Raw genomic sequence first — 13,311 nt, forward strand, 5'->3', positions numbered from 1 at the left:
ATCTGATATTTTAAAAAGGATAGATTGCACATAGAAAAACCTCATTGACACCTAACTACAATTCTATGATCTTAGTGACTTAAATAGGAGATTACAAGTGAACCCCATTTACCTAGTCACCAATAAGTTGAAAGAGAGAAGCTTAGATGAGGCAATGGGTTTCTTGATAGTGTAGGCCCCTAACTTGATTGATCTAGATACTTGCTAGATCAAGATGTTAGACAAAAAAGTTCTCCTTTCTCTCAAGCGAGATGTACTAAAACATTATTTTTGGTTGCCAACAATGGAAGTATATAATGATATGAAATTCTTGAACTTTGCCTCTATGTATAATTAGAATAAATCTATGAAGAGATTTGACATGATGGCTACATGGTTCCAAACCCCTTGGGGTCATAAAAGTAAAGTGCCTAAGACTCTTTATGGCACCAATTTTAAGAGGTAAATTATAGATATTATGGTTCTTCTACATAGGATGAAAGGAAATGAAGATGCCCTAAATTTTCTAGAGCACTATTTCTACCTAGTGAAAGAAATTTGTGTTGAAGGAGAGCATGTACACTAGGCACAAATAATTAGTGATGACCTAACTAGTTGGATCCAAAAAAAAAATGTTTAGAAGTAGTTTTACATGTCCTTATACTTAATCTATGCTCTAAATACTATTTAGTTGTGGCCTCGGTTTTTGCATGTTGAGGGATTTGATGAAGATATCCAAGTTTAACTTTAATCCATCCCTAAAATTGCATGGGAGTTATGTAGAGTTTACTAAGGTAAATGACACCTTCACTATGAGAATTTTTTAGATGCCACAAGGGTGTCCAAAACAATGTCTTTCCCCAAAAGTAGTAGATGTAGTGACCCAATTTGGAAGATACTTTATTCCATTCCTAGATTTTTCCTACATAGGGATTGTAAGATTTGATGGCTTCCCATGGAAGCTTCCAAGATATATAGATGACTATATTATTTTAATCAAGATGTGTCATCATATTTTGGAGGTGAACAAGTTGTGTACAAACATTAAGAAGGAGGGCATCCCTTTCTTGATTGTAGTTGGAGTATAGCCATGTGCCTCCCAATCAAATGCAAAGAACATGCTTCAAACCTTTGAGGAGAAATATAAGCCTAATTAATATGAGGTATTCAAATTCAAATTGGATAATGTCTATTATATCAAGACCAATTTGTACTTAGGGTCAAGATGTAGGCATGTTTCTGCATTAGAGGATTATTGTGCTAAATGTGCCATCTAGGCTAGCATATATTTTTTCTCTAGAATAAAATTCAAGCAAATAAAGTTATACAATGTAAGCATAGATGTGGAAGACATTGATTATGATGATCAACACATGTAGTGCTCCACATATTTGAGGTAAAATAAAAATATGCCCATTGATTCATCCCTCATCTAGTTTTCACCATTGACACTCTAATGGAGATAACTAATAGAATGATTAAAAGAACAGATAAATGGGTCAAATGGAAAAAATCTCAAAGAAAGTGAACTAGTGGTTCATCATTAAATTCTCAACTAGCACAAACATTTTCCACAATCTCCACTAGTATGAAAATTACTATGGTGACCACATTTGTAGGACCTTCTTAGACCATAGGAGGAGGTGGGGGAGATCAAGAGAACAACCTCAAGATTGAAATGTTCCTATCACTCCTACCTATAGAGGAAGATTAATCCCAATCATAGGATCAATAGAGGAGCCTAAGAAAGATTAAGCTAAAGAGAAGGGAAAAGAAGAAAAATCTAAAGGTGATAAGGATAAAGATGCATCAATCCTATTGATTAGTCTAGATGGTTCAGATGGAGCCTAGTCAGATGATAGACATGAGGGAGGGCCACCGCTACATGACATACCTCAAGCACCTGATACCCAAGGTAATATTCATGCCACTACTGCCACCAAAACTATTTTTTTTTTCCATTTTCTGCAAAGAAGACAAATACTTCTCCCATGGTGAGGAAATTTTTTGATGTTACAATGCTTCAATCCTCACTTAATGTGGTTACCTTATAGTCTTAGTTGGAGAATGCAATTGAGAGGAAGAGAAAAATAATCAAAGAAGGTGTGCCCTCAAAGGACCTGATCATTCAAAAAATGAAGCAAACACAAACTCCTAAGAAACAAAAGAAAAATCTCACATTTCTTTCCTTGGGTAAGAATATGAAGGTGAGGGGTCTACCCTCAATTGAAAATTTGGATGCCTTTGTATAACGATCAAAAAATTAAAAGATATCATGCACAACAATATTGATTCTTTCAAGATAGATATAAAGAAGTACAAGGATTCCATATCCATGATATACAAAGTCATGAACATGAAATTAGAGAATGCTACCAGTTTGAGAATTCTAAAGAATGGGGATGAGCCCCTATCCCATTACATGAGATATCTTGAACTTAAGAGAGATAGTATGGTGAAATATGAGAAGTAGATGAAAAAGTTATATGAATCAATAAACAAGGAAGGAGAAATAGTTTCTCTCTATCTATGGGGTTTGTACATGAAGTCTCATGTGATCAAAAGTGGCAAAGTAGTTGATCCCAAGAACGTGAAGACTACCAATCAGGACTTCATTTATGGACTAGTGCACCCTAATAAATTCAAGACTTTCAATCTCCACACTCTAACTTCCATACATGGAATTTTGAAGAAGGTGTCAAAGAAACTACAAAACCAGGTCAACACCATAAAAGGACTAGTAGCAGATAATGAATTTTGGTTGGTTCTATTAGACAATGTGTCAATCCCTATGTTGATGATGTTGTAGTCATCATTAGGGAAATGAAGGCACATAACTTGAGCCAAGAAAGGGCTAAACCAATAGATAGTGGAAGTTAAAATGTTCCATGTCCCTAAGCCTAATTATTTCTCATTTTTTGAGATAACAAGTGTCGTGTTCTTTTTCTTGTAGATTCTTTCTTTTTATCCTCTCATCAATGTAATATTTGTAATGACCAAAAGATAAAGGCCCTATATATGTAACAATTTGACAATTAATGAGGGATCAAAAAAAATTGGTGTCAATTTTTCCCCTATGGCTGATACCACTATATCAGATTCAAAACTCTTCATCAAGACTATTTTTCTTTGCATTACATATTTCTTTTTTGCATTTTTGGAAACTCAATAATAATGGAACTGAGGATCATTAATTTTACAATGGGTTATTGGGATTTAATGGTTTGGGTGGTTTGAATATTGTCATGGTTTCATGTATATTTATTTTCCCTTTTCTATGGGTATGTATTTCATTCTTTGTTTGGTAATTGGGATATGGATGAACTAGAAAACCATTAATTTTAATATATCATTTAGCTTTAGTGGTTTTGGTGGTCTGAGAGCTACTTTTTTTTTATATTATAACTCTATTTCCTCTATCTATAGTTGCATTTAGAAGTAGGGCTGCATGGTCACTTAGTTAAATGGGTAGATGCATGTAGGAGTATAATTAGAAGTTTTTTTTTTTTTGGATCGGTAAACAACCAAAGCCTAGATTAATTTTAATTATAGGTAGATTTGAACCCAAGACCTCCCACATGAGAAGCTTGCAAGTTACCATTGCATTGTAGGATTTTTTTATAAGAGTAGAATTAGAAGTTCATGTGCTAAAAGGGGGTTCATTTTTTTCATGATTGTGGGAGTAGTTGAGTTGGAAATCCTAAATCTTTCCTAAGTATTTTGTGGTTACAAGAAACCTAGTATTAGCCTATTCTTCTCTTTAGTTAAGAGCATATGCTTATCATTAGAGTAGGAGTAAAAAAAATTCATTGCATATCATTCTAGAAGGGATATGTACCTTTAAAATTCAAAGTGAAATTAAAGGAGGAGAGAGACCAAAATAAGCTTCCCATCTATTTTCCACAAGTTTTTCTCTTTCCCCTTGGGTAAGAGAGAGTCAAATTTATGTTGAGAAAAGATGAGAGAACAAAACTAAAAACTAATAGTTTTTGGAGAACCTACTAAGGAAAAAATGTTAGTAGATCATCCACCCCAGACTATTAGGAAAAATGGCACTTCCTTGTGAAGGCATTATCTCAGTCCTTCAACAAAACTTGGGTTTTGAGGATGAGCAAGAAGATATTGTTGAACATTTGAATAGCTTATCTTGGAGGTTCAAAAGAAATATAGAACATTAGAAAAGAGTTATCCTAGTCCTAGAAAGAGAAGAAGTCATAGTTGAGAATTGGAAAAGGTTCCTCCAATGACAAAGGTGTACTTAGTAGTAGTAGAGCACCAAAAAGTTGGTTCTTTCAAAAAATAATGAAAACATTAATAACCTATTCCATCTAGAGTCCAAGTACACCAAGAGTGCTAAGGGATGCAAGAAGATGGACTTGGTCTTTAAAGAGATCAAAAAAGCTAATTTCCCACTTTTGGAACTCATTTGATGAGGTGTTAGGGAGAAGAGAGGGATAAAAGCATCCTTGATAACATTTAGAAACTAAATTCCTTATTAAATAATCTCATTCATCAAAATTGAAGAAAGACCACTTAAGTACAGCATATCATAAGTTTGATGTGCTAGGATCTAACTTTTTATAACACCATTGCACCATAGAGAGTCAATTCTAACCCATTCCTTTAAATTTCTTAGAGAAATGATAATACCATGGGGAAATTCTATTGGTCCCCTATTCTTGGTCACAAATAATGACTTTCCGTGGGCATCAAGAAAGAAATTCCCCAAGTTTAGTGGAAATGGAAAATTGTCTACTAAAGAATAAATTTCTTCCTTTTTTATAGCATGCAACATGGTAGCACCACAACATGAAGATGTATCTATGAGAATGTTTTTGGATATGTAGGTAGATGACATGGTAGATTGGTTTCAATACTTTTCAATTGTATGTATCACAAATTGGGAAGATATGAAGTGGCAATTTGAGACAAGATTCAAAAGTATGGAGGATAAGCATATGTTGTTGACCTAGCTCACATACATCAAGAAGGAGTTGATCATTTTGACATAGAAATTTGTAGCAAAGTTTAATAAGATCATAAAATAGATTTCGAGAGCCAATAGGATGACCCTGAATAATTAGAAGAACTTTTTTCAAGGAGCCATGCTGTCTAATATTAATTTCAATCTAAAGAGAGCTGGGGTGGTGGATTTTGTGACAACTCAAAACACATCAATTAAACTTGAAGATTATTTGATTTATGTTGGAAAATGGAAGAGTAGTAAAGGTAATGTAACTGGTTCAAAGGCTATGTTGCAAAAACTCTTTAATGAGATGATTGCAATAAAGAGACAAATATCAATGTTGGAGCCTTCCATTTAGCAACCATATCATGATATCTAGAGGAAGAACCATGGGAAAAAGCTGTTGTAGTTTCTCCTAACATAGTATAGGCGGCCTATTGAAGCACTACCTAGAAATGGGAACACATTCATGTTCCACTTTACTAATGACCATGATGGAGAGACGTGTCCTGATATTACCAAGTACATGCAAATGAGCACTATGAATGAGATAGCTTGGGAAATCCCTCAACACAAAGATGATTTAGTTCCAAATGGATACTTTAAATTTTTTAACCTAGAGTATGAATTAGATCTAGAAAAGGATGGAGATTACTTTGCCACTTTAGATGGGACACCACTAACTATGTTGATGAGAAGCTAGAAAGGAAAAACTTTGATTACCTCCACATAGCCTCAGAAAAATGAACCTATGGGTAGTTCTAGTCAAGTGACTAGTGAAAGAGCTTCACCATCCAATATTTCACAAATAGGTAAGGGCTCAAGCTCCTTGGACATAGTTTATTTTTGTAAAAATACTCATATCTAGATATCCCCACTAGACTACTTAATGTGAAATCCAATAGAAATCTAGAAGTTATTAGAATATTACAAAGGAGATGGTAATAGTAATGTTAATACTTTCTTAAGTTATCCACCCAAGGAAGAGCTATCTCTACTTGAATTTTTAGAAGCAAAGTTGCGTATTTTGGCTACCTCTTTGAGGGGAAAAAAACTTGACCTATTTTATGTGACATTGTTCATCAACATACACAAATTGATAAATTGTATAATTGACTTAGCAGCTTCAAATAATTTCATGCCAATAACTATTGTCCATTCTCTTAGGCTTCCTCTAACCAAGAATTTTGATAGATATTACAAAATGGATGCCAAGTAAGTCCCCTTGGTTGGCCAAATTAAAGATGCACATGTCTCTCTAGTAGCCCACCCAGCCAAGAGATTAAAGGTCGCCATTCTAGTGGCTAACATTCTAGCTAGCTATGATATGTTGCTAAGCTAAAGCTTTTATAGGGACATGGGAAGAAAAATTAAGTTGGAGTAGTATCATATGATAACTCTAGTTGGGAAAAAGAAGATGAACCTTGAACCAAAAGAAAAGGTGAAGTACATTATGTTGAAATTTGACAACCCCAAAGCCTAAATCTTGTATCAAGAGTTGGATTTTGGAAACTACATGATTTTCAATGATTTTACAATAAAAAAGAAGATCTAATACCACCCAATGGTTTGCGTATATGCATTAGGTGGATATTTTGTAACCAAAATTTTTGGGTAAAATCTAGTCACAAAATAGATAGAATAGCCACATCGTGTGAGATAGAGTCTCTCCTACCTTAAAGAGAAGGCTCCCCTTTCCCACCATTCCTTGGAATCATTAGTAACATCACAAAATCTTTTAGAATAAGAAAGAAAGGAAGAACTATCATAATGTGTCTAGTCCTTTGCAAATATTTTCACTTCATTGACATGTAGGTAATAATACCCATTCTAGATGTTTTGAAAAGAATCTGAGCATGTGGGTCATTAGATTACATCACCACATATATTGTTTCTCCATTAGGATGCAACATTTACATAACACCTTTGACCGGTATTCTAGCTTCACTCATATTCATATTGAGTTCACCATCTATGTCTTTACAAAAATTATGACCAAGTAACATATCATAAGAAGAATGAACATCTGCAAGTTGTACACTATAAATGTGTCATTCTCTAAACAATTCTATCCAAGGGATTCCATAAGTTCAAAATACTTGGATGTCAACTTAGATATCCCTACCCATGGAGTGAAAGAGAGTATGATTTGAATACAAGGGCTATCATCTAATCCTTAGGAATACTCTTCTTGCTAGTAAACCATGCTATAGGAGGTTCTCTTAGAGACAACATGAAAGAGTGCAAATGTCTACGAAGAATGTCTCAATAATGCAATGCAAATGGAGGCTAAACTAGAATGAGTATACAAAATTCAGCTATGCTAAGCATGGATGAGAGTGTTACCACCAACCTAATTAAGCTATGTGAGATGAATCATTGCAAAAGAGAAATTAAACTAACATGCAACATGATATTAAGCTAGAATGCTATGGAATGAGAGAATGAAGACAAGAAAATGGGAGTTCTCCACAAAGCTCCAAAGAAATATATTAGAAAACCTACAACATAATAATATTTGAAAGGTTGACAGATCCTTTGATAAGGATAGAGCTCTTTCTTTTAAAGTTCTATGAATGGTAGAGATCAAGGTCAAGATGATGGATGATCAATGGTGGAGTTTGAAAATAGGAGTGATCCATGTGCACAAGCAAGTCAACCAATAAAATAGAAGTTGACTTCCCATATAAGACAAAGTCACAAAGCCTTTTCTTTTAATTTGAAAAATAGAAAAAGGAATTTATGTGTACACTTTAAGTGGGTTAGAAGAATGGGGTCTTTTAATTAATTAAGAGGGAATATGTTCTTTTAATCAAATAATGTACTTAGGATAGCATAGTCAAACTATAGGTTATAATCAAATTAATTGATTATTAGCAATTTGGTCTAGGAAAATAATTAATTAAATCAGCCAAAATGCTAAGAAGGGGGCTAATAGTCTAGATGAAAAATTTTAGGTGATTACATTTGCCCGTCTTTGACTAATGTGATTAGTCTTGGAACACATTCTATCAAAGAAAACAAAAGCCAAGTAGGTAGAAATAGATATAGATATCTGATGCCAAAGAATGAAATGTAGGAGATAGAAAATCCTAAATAAATAGCCTAATAGTGATAGTACTAAACATTAGGAAAAGATGATTTCATAATTCAAGAAGAATGTTAACACCTAGCAAAGTAGATAGATTGAGAGGAAATGAAAAGATCAATCATATGCTCCTAAGATATAGATAGTTGTAGCAAGTGATGATAGAGTATTTCTGCCCCCTCAAGATCAAAATCAAAATGTAGTAAGGGGATGCAAAAACAAGCTCAAGATATGAGCAAATTGAGATATAGAAATGTCCAAGATGATAGATAGATGATTAGAACCAAAGAGGGACTATTAAGGGATGCCAAAATGCCCCTGTTTGACTAGAGATTGACCACAAAGAATAAAGCATGAAAAATTAGGTCAAACTAAGTAGAAAAGTGATTTTAGACGTTAAAAGGTGAATTAAAGAAGATATGATACATAGAAGTGATGAAGACATGAAGAAATGAAGATGCCCCAGTGAAGATTCAAAGATTAGACCTGAAAAGGTTAGCTAACTATTTAGAAGAAGGTAGAATTTTAAAATACAATTTTGACTATCAAGATGAACTCAAATTTTGATTTCAATCATGAAAATGGATCCAGGACATCAAAATTAGCCAAGGATCAAAAGGTTATATAGATGTGATTATAGGATAGCAAAGGGACGAAGTGAAAGATCAAGAAGATGAAAAGACATGATCAAGAAGAAAGCAATAAAGATATGAAAGTAGTTAACAAATATGTCCATGAAAAGATGAAGAGAGAGCTCTCCCCATATGTAGAAATGCAAGACTTAGCTAGAGAATGAACCTAAAATGCAAGTTAATCTAAAAAGTGGTTTAGTAGGAAGAAACACATAACATTTAGACTCTAATTCATCATTGAGAATCTAGATCATACAACCATCACTAGTATAACTATGAGGATATGAATATGATCAATATTAGATAGGTATGTGGAAATATAATCTAATAATCAAAGACATGAAAGTCAAAATGGCTAAGCAATTAGATTTCCTAAGTTTAATATTGCAAGATTACACCTATATCAAGGCATAAGTGCCAAGATAACCCTCGAGTGCAGTCTTGCAAAAATAGTCAAGGATCATACATTTGTGAAGAGGTGGATGGGGGGAGAACTCTTTTGCTTTTAAATTTGTATAGATAGTAGAGATCAAGGTCAAGATGATGGAAGATTAATGGTGGAGTTAAAAAAGAGGAGTGATCCATGTGCACAAGCAAGTCAACTAATAAAATAGAAGTTGACTTCCCATATAAGAAAAAAGTCACAAAGCCTTTTCTTTTAATTTGAAAAATAAAAAAAGGACTTTATGTGGGTTAGAAGAATGGGGGTCTTTAATTTAATTAAAAGGGGACATGTTCTTTTAATCAAATAATGAACATAGGATAACACAGTCTAACTATAGGTTATAATAAAATTAATTGATTATTAGAAATTTGGTCTAGGTAAATGATTAATAAAATTAGCCAAAATCCTAAGAAGGGGCCTAATAGTCTAGATGACCATTTTTGGGTGATTACATTTTCCCCTCTTTAACTAGTGTGTGATTGGTCTTGGAACACATTATGTCAAAGAAAACAAAAGCCAAGTGGGTAGCAATAGATATATATATCTGATTCCAAAGAATGAAATGCTAAAGGAGATAGAAAATCCTAAATGTACAACCTAATAGCGATAGTATTGAACACTAGAAAAAGATGATGTCAGAATTCAAGAAGAATGCTAAAACCTAGCAAAGTAGATAGATCAAACGAAAATGAAAATGTCAATCATATTCTCTTGAGAAGTAGATAGTTGTAGCAAGCAATGATAGAGTGTTTTTGCCCCCTCAAGATCAAAATCCAAATGAATTAAGGGGATGTAGAAATGAGCAAGATATGATAAAATTGAGATATAAAAATTTCCAAGATGATAGATAGATGATTAGAACCAAATATTGACTATTACGAAATGACAGAATGTCCTAGTTTGATTAGAGTTTGACCATGAAGGATAAAGCATGAAAATTAGGTCAAATCTAGTAGAAAAGTGATTTTAGACATAAAAAGTTGAATTGAAGTAGATATGGAGTGTAGAAATGATGAAGACATCAATAAATGAAGATGCCCCAGAAAAGATTTGAAGATTAGGCCCAAAAAGGTCAACTAACTACTCGAAAGAAGGTAGAATTTTTTACTAGCATGATGAACTAGAATTTCAATTGTAATCCCAAAAAATAGATCTAGGATGTCAAAATTATGTAAGAGGTCAAAATTTTATATAGATTGATGATAGGATAAAAAATAGATGAAGTGAAAGATTAAGAAGATGAAAAGACATGATCAAGAAGAAAGAAAAGAAAGAGATGAAATTAGTTAGCCAATATGTATGGGAAAAGATGAAGAGAGTGCTCTCCTCATATGAAAAAAAGGAAAACTATGCTAGAGAATGAACCTATAATGCAAGATAATATGAAAAGTGGTTCACTAGCAAGAAGCACATAAAATTTAGACTCTTATTTCATCATTGAGCATTTATTAGGGACATCATGAGATCATACAACCATCACTAGTATAACTATGAGGATATGAATATGATCGATATCAAATAAGTATGTGGAAATCCAATCTAAGCATCAAAGACATGTAAGCCAAGATGACTACATGATTAGATTCCTAAGTTTAGTATAGCAAGATTACACCTATATCAAGGTGTAAATGCCAATATAACCCCCAAGTGTGATCTTGCAAAAATAGTCAAGGATAATATATTGTAAGTCAAAGTGTCAAATAGGACAAGCATGAAAGCTCAAAAACATCATAGACAAACAAAGTATACCCACAAGAAGAAATCAAGAAAACATGCCCCATGCTCCCAGTCTTCTAGTCCATGACATCCTCGAAAGACTATTAGAGAGGGAACACATAGCAAAGAAATTATCATAGATAGAAAACCATGAAAATAAAGATCAACATAGCTTAGTCATTTAAGTGTTTAAGTGTGTGTGTGTAAGTCACTTGGCCATTTCATCAAGACTTGATTTTGATAGTGAGAAATATCATGACATCAAAGACTTTAAGTAAACTATCTAAAAAGTGTTGAGAAACACTTGATGTCAAATTGGGGGGGTAGTGTTGAGAAATATTGTTTTGTGAGTTTCCAAAGAAACCCTAATTCACAAGGAAACCTTGATAGGCTAAGCAGTTGTACCACTGAGATGAGGACAAGAAACAATTTAAAGCTAGGAAAATTTGTTGTGAACTAACTAATTGAGGCTGATAGACATAGGTACAAGGGTCTCAAGTAGTGCTCATTTTCCAAGTTTTCACCACTTAATAGATTTTTTAGGATATTTTTTTCAATTTTTTTGGATTTTTGATTTTTTGGATTTTTTGTGGTGATACATCAAAGTGCCTATAAGGTTTTCACTAAGATGATCATTTTTTTCAAGTGATTTTCTGATTTTTAGGATTTTTCTAGCATCATATATGATTTTTATGAATTTTTTACAATAATTTAGAGATTACCAGTTCTCAAGCAAGACCACATCCATTTTTCCCAATGTATATCAAGGTATAGAATATGGTGGAGCAGCAAGATAGTGGATAAGAAGAGATGGATAGGCAAGGAATATGAAGCAAGTAAAAGTGATCCTTGATGACTACCTCCTCAAGAGTACCCAAGCTAGGGAAAGATAGTCATGTGAAGTAGGTTTTGGATAAGCAATGGAAGCAATGAGTAAGATAGCATGTAGGATAAGTAGTGAAGCCAACAAGTGAGATAGCATGAAGTGTGTAGTCCAAAAGAGTGGCCATGTCATGATACCTATGTGAACCATGTTTTCCTTTATTATGATCAAGACCAAGGGATCAACTAGATAGGATAGCAATGAGATAGAGAGATAAGAATGAAGATAGATATGAAGGCTATGAATGAATAAGCAAGCACAATAGAGAATCTAATGGATAAGATAGCCAATATGCAAGGATAGCTCAACATTGTCAAGATCAAAGAGGAAGAGGGTATAGATGGATGATGGAAGAATTATGAATGATGCCTATTTACTAAGTTTTCATCATGGTACTTATCCAAGGCACCAAAAGAAGTAGTTTTCACCACAAGATGCATTTATTTCTTTTTACCTTTGCTACCAAGGTGCCACAAGAAGTGGTTTTCACCAAGGCACATTTTCTATTTTTTTTCTTCTTTTTTTATTTTTTTCCTTTTCTATTTTTTTTTTTTTAATTTTCAAAAAGAGCTCAAGATTTGTCAATTTAGATAGTGCTCCTATAGGAAAGACAAGTCATGATAAGCCAAGACCATAGAAAGATATTCTCAAAGATGTTGATAGGGTGATGGAAGAGAAATGGTAGTAGGAAGAGTATATGGAGGATAAGAGTTCATGTATAGAAAGGATTGTTGGAGTATGGATACCATGTAAGTTTAGGCTTTAGAGGGTTTCATGAGGGTAGCTGAAATATTGGGCAAGATCAACATTGAAAAACACCTTGAAGGGTATTGGAATGATGTAAGAATCATGGAGGAAATAGCTTGAGGTTTAGCTGTATGAGGTAGCAAAGAAATTTTGGAAGAAGATGGAGTGGAAGGATTTTGAAGCTCAAATGTAAACTTTGATATATTCAAGTCTTTCAAGAGAGACTTGAGAATCCATATAGCTTTAGATTTTTATTTTTCTTTGGATGCTTGAGAGTGCATTTCTTCAATGATGGATTTAGGAATCCATATTTTCTTTGATTTAGCTCTTTGGGTAGTAGACCTTTGTAGTCTCTTGAATGTTTTTTCTTTCTTAGCATTCACATGTTGATTAGATGGGACATAGTGATCTTCATTTTTAATGGATTCTTATGTTTATTCTCACTTCCAAAGGACTTGGGACTTGTGGATGAATAAGGCTGATATGACTAGTTTAGATGGATAGGTGCATGAAAAGGATGAGTGTCTTTGTTGATCTTGAGGTATGATGGGAGAGATAGGAGTAGAAAATGAAGGAGATTAAGGAACATAAGGTACCAATATAGATGGAAGGTTTGAAGGCTTTAGCTTTGATGAATGAGGACCAAGGATAGACTTAGGAGATGCAAATGGATAGTGGAAAGGGATATCAACATCTTTAGAGTGAGCAACATGGTCAAATCCATTAATAGACTCATGAGTAGCTTTGATAGGAACAACATTTTTAATAGGAGCACTTGAAGCTTGAGCACAATTTTGAAGTGGATATGGAGAAGTAGAACATGAGGGGATGCTTTGATCTTGACAATTAGCTTTA

The sequence above is a fragment of the Cupressus sempervirens genome, chromosome 6, assembly GCF_028749045.1.
Source record: "Cupressus sempervirens isolate cs-2001-9-10 chromosome 6, ASM2874904v1, whole genome shotgun sequence".
NCBI lineage: Eukaryota > Viridiplantae > Streptophyta > Pinopsida > Cupressales > Cupressaceae > Cupressus > Cupressus sempervirens.